This window comes from Neovison vison, chromosome 13 (genome assembly GCF_020171115.1).
Source record: "Neovison vison isolate M4711 chromosome 13, ASM_NN_V1, whole genome shotgun sequence".
In the NCBI taxonomy this organism is placed as follows: domain Eukaryota; kingdom Metazoa; phylum Chordata; class Mammalia; order Carnivora; family Mustelidae; genus Neogale; species Neogale vison.
Genome location: NC_058103.1, coordinates 147,503,917 through 147,520,742, shown reverse-complemented (window position 1 = coordinate 147,520,742; position 16,826 = coordinate 147,503,917). Strand labels below are relative to the sequence as shown.

General features: G+C 42.7%; 1 protein-coding gene across 3 annotated transcripts in view; it reads left to right on the top strand.

Annotated features, from left to right (window-relative positions):
* Positions 1-3,285: 3,285 nt before the first annotated feature.
* Positions 3,286-16,826, top strand: part of BLM (BLM RecQ like helicase) — a 92,235-nt gene continuing 78,694 nt past the window's right edge. For 2 of the 3 annotated variants that reach the window (XM_044232188.1, XM_044232185.1), the window contains exon 1: positions 3,286-3,378. The gene's annotated coding sequence lies outside the window, so the exon portion shown is untranslated. Of the gene's footprint in view, positions 3,379-3,733; positions 3,878-16,826 lie in introns of those variants that run through there. The other variant, XM_044232187.1, reaches the window with a different exon arrangement.

Sequence of the window (16,826 nt, the reverse complement as noted above, 5' to 3'; positions counted from 1 at the left end):
GAGATCACAAGTAGGCAGAGAGAGGCAGGCAGAGAGAGAGGAGGAAGCAGGCTCCCCACTGAGCAGAGAGCCTGATGCGGGGCTCGATCCCAGGACCCTGGGATCATGACCTGAGTCGAAGGCAGAGGCTTTAACCCACTGAGCCACCCAGGCGCCCCTAAACTTGTGTTTTTAATACATTTTACAAACTTGATCAAAATATTGTTAGAGACTCCAAAAATTTCCCGTTTGTTTTTGTTTTGGCTAATGCTGTATAAATGGAAAACCTGGTTACGGGCTGGCCGAGAAGGACTTCTTATACGTCACCCGTCCCTCCATTTCAGGCTCAGAGTAAAATGTTTCCTGTGTTGCATGAGGAACTTGGGCCCTACTTCCTGAAAGTCTCCACTCTCGTCACCGGAAAGTTCCACTGAAATGATGCTATATAGCCACCAGGCCAACTGTTCTGTGCTTTTTTTTTGGTCCAGTATTTGTCCTTTTGACATATCTTCACCCGTGAATAGCTAAAGTCTGTGATCTTGCTTTTTCCAGCACAGTGAAGTCCTATTACAAACCCTGCCTCCAATCTCCAGTCCGTAACCAGAGGCCCCTCCTCCTCTGACTCTCACACACCATCCCAGTGTTTCCCCCAGCCAAAATCCATCCAGGGCCACCAGGCACTAGATATCTGGGAACATCCCCTGTGCCCCACAGCCCACCAGCACTATTCACACTAGCCAGTCCTAAGCTATTTTCCCTGCCCGGCCTGCACACACCCCAATAAGGCTCTGGCTTAGGCTTTCCCTTGTTCCTCTCTGCATCCTGACCAAACCTGTTGCTTCCCCATGTGGCCCTGGGAGGTGTGCTTCCCCCTTTCAGGAAACATTAACTCATAAAATCTTTCTGTGTCCTCATTCAGGCACTTGCATGAATTAGAATTTTGCAGATACAGTTGAGACAGGAGCCACTGCTCAGTACTCAGACGCAGAATACCAGGCTCGTGTGTGTATCTGTGTGTCCGTGTGTGCGCGCGCGCGCGCACGTGCATGTGCATGCGCACACAGGTAAAAGCGTATATGACATAAAATTTACCATCACTATTTTTTTTTAAAGATTTTATTTATTTATTTGACAGAGAGAAATCACAAGTAGATGGAGAGGCAGGCAGAGAGAGAGAGGGGGAAGCAGGCTCCCTGCTGAGCAGAGAGCCCGATGCGGGGCTCGATCCCAGGACCCTGAGATCATGACCCGAGCCGAAGGCAGCGGCTTAACCCACTGAGCCACCCAGGCGCCCCAAGAATAATTTTTATAAAGTCAAGTCATTTTTATAAAGTCAAGTCATGATTCTCTTAACCCACTGAGCCAGCCAGGCCCCCCAAATCATGATTCTCTTAGATATAAAATAAACGCATGTCAAAGGTTTGATATAACTCTTTAATGAGATCCAAAAAGATAGTACAACTGATTCAAAGGGAAATTCAAAGGACCACACATATAAACTATAATTAAATAAGAAATAATGAAATATTTACAAATAGATGAAAAACTGGCAAGACTGAAGAAATCGACAGTAATTAAATGCATTCCACTGGGCACAATTTGCATTTTTCTAGACAAGAACCATTTCTTGAAAAAACCTTAGAGTTGTTCTTTATATCGAAGACAATGAAAGGTGTAGAGCCCGCATAGAATCCGATATCCCTGCGTGTGTGATAGGCAACACCTTATTTTTCATTGGACAAGAATATTTTTGGGACCGTTTCAAAGTTTTCATGAATATTCTATATATTACATAGTAATAAAAAGAATGAGTTGCTGGTACACTCAATATACATGAAGCTCACAGACATTGCATTGAGCCACAAAAGGCAGATGTGGAGGAGTATACACTGTGATATCTGCTTATGGCTGGGGCACAAGAGAGATGGGAAGCTCCCCATGGGAATCCTACTGGGTGCTGGAAATGGTATATACCCTGATTTGGGTGGTGGAGATACACATATGTACAAAATTAGTGAACAAGACTTCTCCTATCCTACTTGTCCCCAGATCCCTCCAACAATTGCTATTTATCTTTAGGATGAAGTCCAAACTGAGATCTGGTCCCTATTTTGTCTCCTATCATCTCTCTCTGTTGCTCATTTTCCTGACATTTCCTCAAAGGTCCCTTACGGTGGTTTTTCCTGTTCCCTGGCCTTTCCCACCAAATCATACCTCTCACTCATCTCACAGTCTTACCTAACGCTGCCAGTCTGTGTACGTGTCCCTCCTGGGTGCTCCCAAAACATCGATCAGCGTTCCTATGACTTTTGCCACCGACCTGCAAGTCTAACATCCTGTGCACTCCCTGAGAAAGTTCTCAAGCTCAACACAATGCCTGGCAATAGGGAAGGCAGAGATGTGAAAGACAAGGAAAAAGCTAAAGGAAAATTAAGGCAGTGTGTGGCCCAGGCGATTTCAGTTGAGTGTCACCTTTCATTGAGTTCTGAGACGATCCTACTTTCCATTCTGGGTAGTACCCTTGAGTCTGAGTATTCGGAGCTCTCTAGATTTTTCATACCTTGTACTTTGTCTCTATCCTGCTATTTGGCCTTCTCACTATTAAAAACCTGCTTTTGCTTTTCCCCGTGTGTTTTGTTTGACTGCAGCGTGTTATTTTTGTAGCATTTTAAAATCGGCAGATTTCACATAAATACATTTTCAATTTTTCTTAGAAGAAAGAAAGGGAAGGAGGGAGGAAAAGAGGGAAGGGGACAGCGGGGTAGGAAAAAACATCTGGCATCACAGGGCCCCAGTCTGCGTGGCAACACTCGGCGGAAACAGCAGCGTGGCTTCGCACTCGGGGAGCGCACACGTCCCCCGAAGCACCGGAGTTTGCGACCCCTTTCCCGGTCGGTGACAACGTACAGTAGCTCGCTCGGGTGGGGCAGAGGCCAGCGTTACAAGGAGGTGGAGGGGAAAATCCGCCGAAGCCTCACAGAAACATTGGGTAAGAGCCTGGGCCTGGTCTGTGGAAACTGCCAAGTCTCGGGCTCCTCTCAAACTCCGGGGGTTTTCACTCCCGCCCCAGCTCTCGGTTTAAGGGGCCCGTCTTATTGAAAGCCTCCACCGACAAGAAACACAGGGCACACAAAGATCACGAGAGTACCGGAAGCCCGGGGGTTAACTGCGGTCACGTGACCTCGACTTCCGCACTCTAATTGGGCGTTGGGGACGCCCCCGTCCCAGGGGCGGGGACAGGTGCCATGGGGCGACGGCATTGGTCGGTTCCCTCAGGAAACAGCCAATCGGGATTGGTCGGCTTCCGGCGCGAAGTGAGCTGGCGCTCGGCGCGGGGGCTGAGGAGGCGGCGCGGGGAGTTTGGACCGGGTTACCGCCCGCTGCGAGCCTGCTGGATAGGTGAGTGCGGCGCGCTCGGACTTACCGGCGGACAGGCCTGGCCCAGCTCCCGCGACCCGGCCCCCGGGCCGAAGAGGAAGGCTCTCAGGTTCCTCCGTTGCCCGCTCTGGTTCGGCGCGGCCCGTAGCCTGAGAGGAGAGCCGTAAAGCACGCGTGTTGGCAGACCCGCGCACAGAGGCGCGGGGGTGGGGCCGGGCCGCCCGGGGCGTCGGTGGGAGAGCCGGCCCAGCACCCACGGTGTTTGGTTCTGTGCGCCGGTGCCTACCGGAGCCCCAGCCCAGACCCCTGGCACTCCCCACCCGCCCCCCAAGACCAGAGCTCGTCCTCTTCCTGTGTCCTTCCACGGGCACGCGCTGGGCTCCCGGGTTTTGGGTGCGCTGCGTGTCACGTGCTCGGGACCCATTATCTTGCAAGTGTGGCTCCACAGCACCTCCGCGAAGGGGAGTGGTTGAGGACACAGGCTGCGTCGCATTGCCTGGATCCAGTCCCGGCTCTCCCGGTACGAACCCCGTGACGGCCCCCTCGTCATTTAAACTCTGTCTCGGTGTCCCTCTGTCTTAAGGCGGAAATCCTCTCTTCCACGTCCTGGAGGTTTCGTTAGGATGAAATGGCTTAATGTAGCCAGTGGATGCTTCAGGGAGTACTTGGTACGCAGTAAGGGTTCCGTTACCCCAAGTAGGTAAAACTGCCCTCCTTTTGACGAGGAGAATCTGAAGCACCGGTAGGTTGTCCCTGTGTTGAAAGAGCTGCCTGACTCCAGGGCGTCTTCCACACCACACTTCCTCCCGTACCCCTCACGTGCCCTCAGGTTACTCAGCATTTTGGACATATAACGGGCTGAGATAGGGGAGGCACATGCCAGCTCCTGGTGCCACCAGTGCAGACAAGTAGCACTTCTGTGACCCGTCAGGGTTCAGGGGCAGTAACGGCAAAGACTGGGGTAGATGTCAGACATTGGGGGGCGCCTGGGTGGCTCAGTGGGTTAAAGCTTCTGCCTTCTTCGGCTCAGGTCATGATCCCGGGGTCCTGGGATCTAGCCCCGCATCGGGCTCTCTGCTCAGCCCGGGAGCCTGCTTCCTCCTCTCTCTGCCTGCCTCTCTGCCTCCTTGTGATCTCTGTCTGTCAAATAAATAAATAAAATCTTTAAAGAAAAAAAAAAAATTGGGAAGGGAGACAGAAGTATTGCATAGGAGCAATGTAAATAGAACTATATTGAACCAAAGTTTTGTTAGCCAGGCTGCTGTTGGAAGGTAGCTTATAGTCAGAGGGAACAAAATTTCTGGGTCTCGAGTCCTTTTCAGTGCAGATCACCATGATAGCCACCATATTCGTTCTATTTCTTTCTTTCTTTTTTTTTTTTTCCCCTTAAGATTTTACTTTTTTGACAGAGATCGCAAGTAGGCAGAGAGGCAGGCAGAAAGAGAGGGGGAAGCAGGCTCCCTGTGAGCAGAGAGCCTGATGCAGAGCTTGATCCCAGGACCCTGAAATCATGACGTGAGCCCAAGGAAGAGGCTTAACCCACTGGGCCACCCAGGTGCCCATCGTTCTATTTCTTTTCTTTCTTTTTACTGATAAGAAAACCCAGAATTTTAAAACTACACAAAGCCCCTGGGGTTAGCTGTGTAGTGAAAGTCCAATATGCAGAGAAATCATATGCATCCAGTTGGGGATAGTCAGTAGTATCTATGAACGAGGGAGAAGGGAAGGAGATAAGAGGAGTGGGAGGGATTTGAAATATATTTGAAACACTTTATGCCTTTGGAAGAGAGTAGGACAATTTGACTTCTTAAATTTGGTTGGTGAGTACATGGGTATCATTTTTTTGTATGCTTGAAATATGTAAGGTTAAATATATATTAAACGATTATATTTTTCATACTAGTTTTAACCAAATACACACTTATTCTAACATATAATACCTATTCTCTGTATATACTTTTATGTACTTCTTTTAATGGAAGAAAGGATAGAACAGAGGCCCAAATTAATTGCAAAGTACCCGGGAACGGAATGCTAAAAGCCCTAGGGTTCGCCATTGCCAGGAGCGACTGTCTTAAGCAGTCTCCTTCTCCAAGCACCTGCTGTTCACTTGGCACAAATACGCCATGGACACGCTTCACACCCCCCACCCTGTCTGGAACTGTACACCTGCCCTTCAAGACCCAGTTCAGTATTCTTTCGAAAGCTTCTCTGATTTTCCTGAGTTTTCCCTTCACCTGGGAAGCTATAGACCTGCCCCCACCTCCACACTGGCCCATTTTGTTTTTTAAATTGAAGTATAGATGGCACAGAAAGTTACCTTCATTTCAGGTGTGCACCGTAGTGATTTGACAGCTCTAGACTGCATGCGGTGCTTGCTGCAAGTGTAGCTACCACCTGTCACCGCCCAAAGCCACTACGATACCATTGACTCTACTATGCCCTGCACTGTACCTTTCATCCCCGTGATTTGTTCATTCTCTGCCTAGAAACCTGTACCTCCCATTCCCCTTCACCCATTTTGCCTGTCCCCAGACCCCTCCTCTCTGGCAGCCATCAGTTTGTTCTCCGTATTTATGGGTCTGTTTCTGGGGTAAGTCACAGGCTTTTAAAAGAAGAGACGTTTTGTGGGACTTACTTCATTGAGTTGTAATTACTTGTTGACATGTCCATTTCCTGCCGGTCTAGAAGCTCATCTAGGGGAGTAATTAGGTCTTCCCTGCCTCTACTCGAGTGCCCAGAAGGGTGCCTGGCATGGAGTGAAAAACACATGCTGAAGTCAGCTTGTGGAAGGTCTTGGGGTTATGACATATGGACTTGGTTCTCTAGAATTGCAAGGAACTATTAGATTTACTTTGTTTAAAAATTCCTGTATCTTAATGAAACCCATTCGCAGTATCAAGGAAAATATTACACCTATAATTCTGGCTTTCAACCACATCAGCTATTTCCTTTGTCATGGGTCCTTTCCGAATTTTAGCTATACAGATTGCTTAGCTGTAAGCATAATGTGCTCATAATTTACTCTTTTGTTTTTCCAATATCAAAGTACTCCCGTGTAGCCACTAGGTCTTCATGATTGTGATTTATCTTATAAATTATCTCAGTATTGCACTCTCTTTGGTTTAATCAGTATGCAGTGTTACTTCATGCTATTAATTCTTAGAAAAGAAAATGTTTTCCCATAAGTTTATTCAGTGTCTGTGTAGTCTGGTGAACTGTGTGTTTATACTCTGATCATTTGTTCATGGGAACTTTGGTGTTCTTTGTATGGTGTTTTTTTTTAAGATTTTTTTAAAAATTTATTTATTTGACAGATCTCAAGTAGGCAGAGAGGCAGGCAGAGAGAGGGGGGAAGCAGACTCCCCACCGAGCAGATAGCCCGATGCCGGGCTTGATCCCAGGACCCTGAGATCATGACGTGAGTCGAAGGCAGAGGCTTAACCCATTGAGCCACCCGGGTGCCCCCTTTGTATGTTTTTAATACTAATTCTTTGTTTTTGCCAACTTTCATTTCTCACAGAAATTTTTTAAAAGGATTTTATTTATTTTAGAGAGAAAGAGCTCATGTGTGGCGGTGAAGGGCAAAAGGAGGTGGGGGAGAAAATCCTAAGCAGAGTCCAAGTTGAGCACAGAGCCTGATTTGGGGCTCGATCTCATGACCCTGAAATCATAACCTGAGCTGAAACCAAGAGTCAAATGCTTAACCAACTGAGCCACCCAGTGCCCCTCTCAAAGAAATTTTTTGAGAAAGAGGCTACATAGTATCTTAGGAAGTACATAGTATATATATATACAATTTAAATATTAATTATTTTAAAATTGCAAAGTTTAAAAATTATAAAGTTTAATGAACAGTAAATTATGTAAACATAAATAATGATTATAAAATAGTAATTACACATAACCATTAAACAGATCAAGAAATAGAGTTCTCCTGGTGCCCCTGGAGTATGACTTCCCTCTTAAGCAGTCTCCTTCTCCCCGCACTAGAGAGAACTATTCTGATTTTGTGATGATTATCTTGTCTTCATAGTTTACCCTATGTATGCATCCCGGGGTAACGTAGTTCAGTTTTACCTGGTTTTGAGATCTGTAGTTCATGTATATACTCTCCTTTGTCTTATTTGGTTTGACATTATGTTTGAGAGATTCTTCCATATTGTGGATACAGGCTTTTTAAAAAATTTTAAAATAATTTTTAATAAACATTTATGTTATTGCTGTATTTATTTATGTTATTATGTGATTGTGCTACAGTATCTGTCCTGGTGTTTTGGGTTTTGTTGTGGGTTTTCTGTTTGTTTGTTTAAAGATTTTATTTATTTATTTGACAGACAGAGATCACAAGTAGGCAGAGAGAGGAAAGGAAGCAGGCTCCCTGCTGAGCAGAGCGACCTATGCGGGGGCTCGACCCCAGGACTCCGAGATCATGACCTGAGCCGAAGGCAGAGGCTTAACAACCACTGAGCCACCCAGTCGCCCCTATTTGTTTGTTCTTACCTATCCTGCTTTTGATGGCATTTGGATTGTTTTCAGGTTTTGGCTATTGATGTCGTTGTGAATGTTCTTGTACATATGCCCTGGTGCACATGTTCACAAGTTTGTATATGTAAGTCAGAGAACTACTGGGCCGAAGAGTGTGTGTACCTTATACTTTATAAGGCCAAATTGTTTTCAAAGGTGGTTGCACTCCCTCCTACCAGTGTGTGAGACTTTCCTTTGCCCCACATTCTTGCTAATACTTGATATTGTCTTGTAATTTTTGCGTATTTAGTAGGTATATGTGTAGTAGTGTGTTTTCTTATGGTTTCAATTCCCTGGATTATTAGTAAAGGTGAGCTCCATGTTGTCTATGGAATGTTTCCTTATTTGTAAAGTGTCTGTTCAAATTTTTTGTCTTTCTTAGCAGCCATCTTGCTGTATCTCATTACTTTGTAGGAATTGTTTAAACATCCCAAACCCTACTAATTTGTCAGGTATATATAATGCAAACGTCATCTCTGTGGCTTTTGAACATAGATTTTAAATATGGTAGTCTACCATTGTTAAGCATCTTTTATTGTGAAATGCCATAGGTGAAAGTGCAAAAACATCTGTATAAGCTGTGTAGGAATGAGTTAGCATAGTAGGCCCGAGACTTCTCTTTAGAAGGACCTCCTTGCAAGATTGGTTTTTGGCTGGTGAATGGGAACTTGGCTTTTGAAACGTTTCCTAAGCCAATACGGTTGTTTTGCCTACCTGGGACACTGACATCTGCTTTCATTCTGAGAGTCCACATCTTCGGTGGACAGAGGGTTCCTTTGTGACCAGCCCCCAGTAAAAACCCTCGATTTTGCATCTCTGGCGGGTTTTCAGGGGCAGAAATGGTGCATCTTCCCTGAGCGAGAGTGTGCTCTCATGGCAGGCAGAGAGCGGTAGCCTACAAGCTCTGCCTGGTAGGCCTTTTCCCCTTGCTGATCTGGCTGATCCCTGCTGATCCCTGCTCTCTGTTGCTACAGTAAATCTTAGCTGCGAGTCGTACTTACTATATGCTGAGTCCTGGAAGTTGTTCAGTGAAGCGCTGAACGTGAGGGGGTGGTCTGGGGACCCCCGAAATAGCTTAATGACATATTTGTCAAAGCTCAGAATATGAGCTTTCTGCTCATATTTGTCAAAGCGAATACCCCTGTACTTATGTCTCAGGTAAGAAATAGCAAAGCACATAGCTAACACCCTCAGAGGGTGTCTGCCCCGTCTCATCCTGTACCCCAAAGACAACCTTCATCCTGACTTTCGTGTGATCATTACCTTGCTTTTCTTTACATTCACTTGTCTCAAAAGTCTTGATGCTCTTTTAGGCTATTTGACACATAAAAAGATTCTTAAATTAAGATGTAATTCTCACAAACCTGTACCCTTGGGGCAAATAATACGTTGTATGTTAATTTTTTTAAAAAAGGTGTAATTCAATTTTGCGGTCTTTTTTCTTTTTGTTAGTGCTTTTTGTATCTTATCTGAGAAATCTCTGGGAAGGTATAAAGTTGTTCTATATTATCCTGCAGAAACTTGATTTTTTTTTTTAAGATTTTATTTGCTTGAGAGAGAGAGAAAGTGAGAGTGCACGCATATGCGGGAGAGGGGCAGAGGGAGAGGGATAAGCAGACGCCCCCGTGAGTGGAGAGCCTATGTGGGGCTTGATCCTTTGGGATCATGACCTGAGCCAAAGGTAGACATTTAACTGACTGAGCCACTCAGGCACCCCCAGAAACTTCATTGTTTTGCCCTTTACATTTAGATCTGCAGTTCACTTGAGAGTGATTTGTGGGGCACCTGGATGGCTCAGTGGGTTGGGCGGCTGCCTTCGGCTGAGGTCATGATCTCAGGGTCCTGGGATCAAGTCCTGCATCGGGCTCTCTGCTCAGCAGGGAGCCTGCTTCCCTCTCTCTCTCTGCCTGCCTCTCTGCCTACTTGTGATCTCTCTCTGTCAAATAAATAAATAAATAAAATCTTTTAAAAAAAAAGAAAGAAAGAAAGGAATATGTGTGTATGGAGTGAATGAAGTAGGGTTTAAACTTCATTTCTTTTCCATGTAGCTATCCAGTGTCCCAGCACCAACCATCAGAAAGATTGATTCTCTAATGTGCTGCAGTGATAAGTGTCATAAATTATTATAATTTGTCTGTGTATGGGTTTGTTTCTGGGTCCTTTTACTCTTCCACTGGTCTTCCTGCCTGTCCTTATATCGTCACTGCTTGCTTTTTTTTTTTTTTTAAAGACAGAGCACCTACAAGCATGGCGAGGAGCAAAGGGAGAGGGAAAAAGAATCTCAAGCAGGCTCCATGCTCAGTGCAGAGCGCAATGTGGGTCTCAATCTCATGACCCTGAGATCATGACCTGAGCTGAAATCAAGAGTCAGACACTCAAATTTACTAAGCTACCCAGGCACTGCATCACTGCTCTGGTTTTAAACAAGTTTTTTATTACGTCTTTATGTGTCTGGCAGAGCAAGTCTTAAGCACAGATAATTGCTTTAAGTGGCTATAAGGCTATCAGGTTTTCTGGTTGTTGTTGTTTTTTTTTAAGGTTTTATTTATTTGAGAGAGAGAACGTGTACACAGATGGAGAGTGAGAGGGAGAAGTAGACTCCCTGCTGAGTAGGGAAGCCAATGTGGGCTTGATCCTGGGCCTCCAGGATCATGACCTGAGCCAAAGGCAGACACTTAACCAACAGAGCCACCCGGCGCCCCTTCTATTTCTTTTTGAGTGACTATTGATAAGTTAATTTTTAAAGAAGTTTAAGATTAAGATTAAGATTTTAAAGTTTATTGGCACAATGTTCAGGATCTATTATGATATTTCAATGTAAATGGTATATGTAATTAAGTCTCTTCTTTCAGTCCTGTTACTGATTTGTGTCTTTTCTCTTGTTTTTGATAAATCTTTTCACAAAGCAGACTTTTTGCTTATTGAGCCTCTCTAGCATTTGTTTATTGTTTTTAGTTGTTTATAATTTTCTCCTTTCTATTCTCATTAGGCTTAGTTTGTTTTACATTTTGTAACTAAATTGGATAGATGCTTTCTGCTCACTAACTTTCTGCCTTCTTTTCTGACAGTATGACTCTACATTTCCTGGTCACTACCTCTTTAGTTGCATATCATATTTTTATATATGGACTTTTGTTATTTTTCAGTTGCAAATATATCCAGTTCTCATTGTGATATCTTATTTGATGCACAGTTTATTTATATTTATTTCTAAACATGGAGATTTCCTGTATTTTTTTTCTTTTACTTTGAAAAATTAAAAATCTTAGGAAAAGTTGAAGGATTAGTACTGTAATGCTCTTTTTTTTTTTAAGATTTTATTTACTTATTTGACAGAGAGCGATCACAGTAGGCAGAGAGGCAGGTAGAGAGAGAGGGGGAAGCAGGCTCCCTGCTGAGCAGAGAGCCCGATTCAGGACTTGATCCCAGGACCCAGAGATCATGACCTGAGCCAAAGGCAGGAGCTTAACCCACGGAGCCACCCAGGTGCCCCCCCACTTTTTAAAGATTATTTCTTTATTTATTCGAAGAGAGGAATGGGCGGGCAAGGGGAGGAGCATGGAGAGAGAGACAGGCAGACTCCAAACTGAATGCAGAGCCCAAGGCCGGGCTCGATTTCAGGACCCTGAGATCATGACCTGAGCCAAAAGCAAGAGTTGGACGCTTAACCAACTGAGGCACCCAAGTCCCCCATGATCTATCTATCTTAAGTATACATTTGCATTCATAAAAATAGTTCATATGATAGGTTGCAAGGAAAAGATTGGTAATTTCTCTAAAGTAGAAATATTAGAAACAGTCCTTATCATATACAACAAAACTAGAAATTTAAAATGAAATTTTTAAAAAACAAAAGACTGGTCTATATGGAAAATGAAACCCTCAATTAAAAGAACTCTTGGATGCAGGGGAAGTGCAAATTGAAATAAAGGATTCCTGAAAATTAATTAAATGAAAACACAACATTAGATTCTGTAAGATACATATAAAGTAGTGGTTGGGGGAGATTTATTGTCTTACAATTCAGGAAGGGAAATAAATGAAATAAATTCTAAACTTAGAAAGTTAGAAAAAGAACAAAGTAAAACAAAAGAAAGCACAAGAAAATAAAAAACAATAAAGATAAAAGCAGAGGTTAATGAGATGGAGAACAGAGAAACATCTGATTGAGAAATCACAATCTTAGATCTCAAAGCATTTAACAAACCAGGTAAACTAATTGCTAAGTTAAAAGCATTAGGAGAAATCACAAATACAAAATAACAAGTGGAGAAAAATGTTAATAATATTAATTTGCATACTTCTGTGTTAAGTGATTTTGAAAATTCAAATGAAATGGAAAATTATTTAGGAAAATACAATTTACCAGAATTGACGCCAGCAAAGATTAGAAGTTAAATCACTCAATTTTCATAGAATAAGGTTATGAAAGAACTGTCCCATTGAACACACACCAGAAAAACCCACTAGATCTAAATGGTTTCACAGAGAAATTTTATTGAAAAATTTTTGAGTCCATGTAATCCCAGTGCTAAGTACATTGTTTCAGAGCATAGGAAATGAAGGAAAACTTCCAAATTCTTTATTAGTTAACTTTTTATTCTTACAATTATTGGTTTAGTCATCTGTCTTTAGTTGTCGAAGGGCTAAAGTGAAATAAAATTTCCCCCAAACTTTTCAGTCTTCTAGGTAGTCTTCTATCTTCTATCTTCTAGTCGTCTTTGGGTTTTATGTTTTTAAAAGCAGCTTTATTGATCTACAGTAAACTGTGTATGTGTAGAATGTATGGCTTTTTGCAGGGGTGGGGTGGAGGGAGAGGGAGAGAATCCCAGGCTGACTCTGTGCTAATCATGGACCCAGCGGTCATGACCTGAGCCGAAGTTGGGATTCAGTTGCTCAACCAGCTGAGCCATGCAGGTGTCCCTGTGAAGTGTACAATTGGATTAGTTTTGTTAGGAGATATCATCACTATATTCAGGTTCATTAACCTATTCATCTTTCCCAAATTTTCCTCATGCCCATTTGTATTGCCTCCTTCCTGCTCCCCTTCCCCTAGTCCAGAATGAAGAACTCTTATAGTTTCTTAACACAAACAAATACAGACCTAATTAAAAGTGGGCAAAGGAACAGCAAAGAAAACAGTTAACAAAACCAAAACACAACTGACAGAATGAGAGAAGATATTTGCAAACGACATATCAGATAAAGGGCTAGTATCCAAAATCTATAAAGAGCTTAGCAAACTCAACACCCAAAGATAAAGAATCCAATCAAGAAATGGGCAGAGGACATGAACAGACATTTCTGCAAAGAAGGCATCCATATGGCCAACAGGCACATGAAAAAGTGCTCCACATCACTCGACATCAGGGAATTACAAATTAAAACCACAATGAGATACTACCTCACACCAGTCAGAATGGCTAAAATTAACTAGTCAGGAAATGACAGATGCTGGCTAGAATGCAGAGAAAGGGGAACCCTCCTGCCCTGTTGGTGGGAATGCAGGCTGGTGCAACCACTCTGGAAAACAGCATGGAGGTTCCTTAAAAAGTTGAAAATAGAGCTACCTTACGACCCAGCAATTGCACTACTGGGTATTTACCCTAAAGATACAAATGTAGTGATCCAAAGGGGCACATGCACCCGAATGTTTATAGCAGCAATGTCCACAATAGCCAAACTAGTGAAAGAACCTAGATGTCCATCAACAGATGAATGGATAAAGAAGAAGTGGTATATATATTCAATGGAATACTATGCAGCCATCAAAAGAAATGAAATCTTGCCATTTGTGACGACGTGGATGGAACTAGAGGGTGTTATGCTTAGCGAAATAAGTCAATCAGAGAAAGACAACTATCCTATGATCTCCCTGATATGAGGAAGTGGAATGCAATATGGGGGGCTTAGGGGGTAGGAAAAGAATAAATGAAACAAGATGAGATCAGGAGGGAGACAAACCATACGAGACTCTGAATGTCACAAAACAAACTGAGGGTGGCAGGGGGGAGGGGGGTATGAAGAGGGTGGAGGGGTTATGGACATTGGGGAGAGTGTGTGATATGGTGAGTGCTGTGAAGTGTTTAAACCTGGCAATTCACAGACCTGTACCCCTGGGGCTAATAATACATTACATGTTTTATAAAAAAATTAAAATAAGGGGTGCCTGGGTGGCTCAGTGTGTTAAAGCCTCTGCCTTCAGCTCAGGTCATGATCCCAGAGTCCTGGGATCGAACCCCATGTCAGGCTCTCTGCTCTGCAGGGAGCCTGCTCCCCACTTCCCCCTCTCTCTGCCTGCCTCTCTGCCTACTTGTGATCTCTGTCTGTCAAATAAATATAGAAGATCTTTTTTTTAATTAAAATAAAAAAATAAAATTAAAAAAAAGAAAAAGTGGGCAAAGGATTTGAGTGGACATTTTGTCAAAGAAGATACACAAGCAAAAACATGAAAAGATGCTCGACATCACTAATTTATTAGAGAAATGCAAACTGAAAACACAAGATATCTCACACTCACTAGGATGGTTACTATAAAAAACAAAACAGAAAATAACTTGTGTTGGTGAGGATGTGGAGAAATTGTGCCCTGTTGGTGGGAATGTAGAATGGTATAGCCACTGTGGAACATAGTATGGCTATTCCTCAAAAATTAAAAATAATAGAATTACTATAGGATCCAGGAATTTCACTCCTGGTATAGACCCAAAGGAGTTGAAATTGAAAGCAAGGTTTCAGAGATATTTGTACACACATGTTCACAGCAACATTATTCACAATAACCAAAAAGTGGAAACAACCCAAATGTCCATCGACAGAAAAATGGATAAACAAAATGTGTTCGATCCGTACAATAGAATGTCACTAAGCTTTAAAAAGGAAGGAAATTCTGACACATGCTACAGCATGAATAAACCTTGAAGACAATATACTAAGTGAAACAAACCATTCACAAAAAGACAAACACTGTATGGGTCCACTAAAGCAGTCAAATTCATAGACGCAGAAAGAATGGTGATTGTTAGGGATTGGGGAAAGGGAAGTAGAGAGTTATTGTTTAACAGGCATAGTGTTTCAGTTTTGCAAGATGAGAAAATTCTGGAAATTGGTTGCACGACAATGTGAATATACTTTATTCTACTGAACCAATGCTCAAGATGGTAAATTTTATATTACATGTAATTTAGCACAGTTAAAAATAAAAAAGGATATAGGTGCCAGCTTTAAGGAGCTCCATTCCCACTAATCAAATATGGAAGCGTTTAAGTGTGGAAATAATGACAGTAATGGATGACAACCCACCAAATACATTAAGAATCCTTCCTGGGGCGCCTGGGTGGCTCAGTGGGTTAAGCCACTGCCTTCGGCTCAGGTCATGATCTCAGGGTCCTGGGATCGAGTCCCGCATCGGGCTCTCTGCTCAGCAGGGAGCCTGCTCCCTCCTCTCTCTCTCTGCCTGCCTCTCTGCCTACTTGTGATCTCTCTCCGTCAAATAAATAAATAAAATCTTTAAAAAAAAAAAAAAGAATCCTTCCTGATAAAAAGCAAATAGGGGAAAAGGGAAAGTTCTTTATACTCACATGCCAGCTACTGAACGGTAGTGCCCACTACAAAGACTGATGGATGGGGTTATGAAAACCATCATTGCACAATTCTGCTGTTTACTATCACACTACTATTTCTTCAGACCTGAATCATCAATGGATACTAAAACAATTACTTTTTCTAATTATCTTATTATTGATAATATTATATGATATCTTATTATTGATTTCTGGCATAATTAATTTGGTTGGAGAACATCTTGTGACTTCAATCCACTGAAATTGTTGAGACTTGCCTTATAGCCTAGTACATGGTCAGCTTCTGTAGGCATCTGTTCTTGAAAAGAATGCACATTTTGTAATTGTAAAGGTTGTGTTATTCAGAGCTGGGTGGTTGCTGATTGTTTAGTTACTTATTCTATCAATTATTGAGAGCTAATTTTAAATCTATAATTATAGTATTTTGCTTGTAATTTTATCAGTTTTCCTTCATGTTTGCAGATAGTTCATGGGCCATACAGATCTAAAGTTTTATATCTTTCTAGTGAATTGAATTTTTTTTTAAAAGATTTTATTTATTTGACAGAGAGACAGCAAGAGAGAGAACAGAAGCAGGGGGTGGGGGGAGGGTGGGAGAAAGGAGAGGGAGAAGCTGTGGGGCTCGATCCCAGGACCCTGAGATCATGACCTGAGCCGAAGGCAGATGCTTAATGACTGAGCCACCCAGGTGCCCCAGAATTTATCATTCTACCGTGACCCTCTTCATCTCTAGTAAGGCTTTCTGTCTTAAAAATCTATTTGTCTGGTATTAATATAGCAATCTCAGCTTGCTTCTGGTGAGTTTTTACCTTTTTTTTTTCATCTTACTTTCAGCCTTTCTATACACCTAGTGTTTCAGACATGTCTCTGACAAACAGCAGATACAGTAGTTAGATTTCATTGTTTAAGTTCAGATTGATAATCTTTTCAGCCAGAGTGGTCAGTTTATATTTATTGTAACTAACAAATATTTGGATTTAAATCTACTACCAACTTATTTTGTACTTTATATTACATTTTCCCTTTTCTCTCCTTTCTTATAGCTTTCTTAAAGGTTTATTTGAGAGGGAGAAAGCATGCAAGCGGAGGGGGTTGGCAAGGGAGAGGAAGAGAATCCCAAGTAGACTCCCTGCTGAGCGTGGAGTCCAAGGCGGGGCTGCTCTGAGATCATGACCTGAGCTGAAATCAAGAGTTTTAAGTCATTCTATTTTTATTCTCCATTGGTTACCTAGAAAGTGCAGCATGCACATTTGTCTTCTCAAAGTGTGGAGCTAAATAACACCATACACCCCTTACAACACAGAGGCCTTGGAGCACATTAACTCTCTTTATTTCACTTATGTGTCATTATTGATGGGT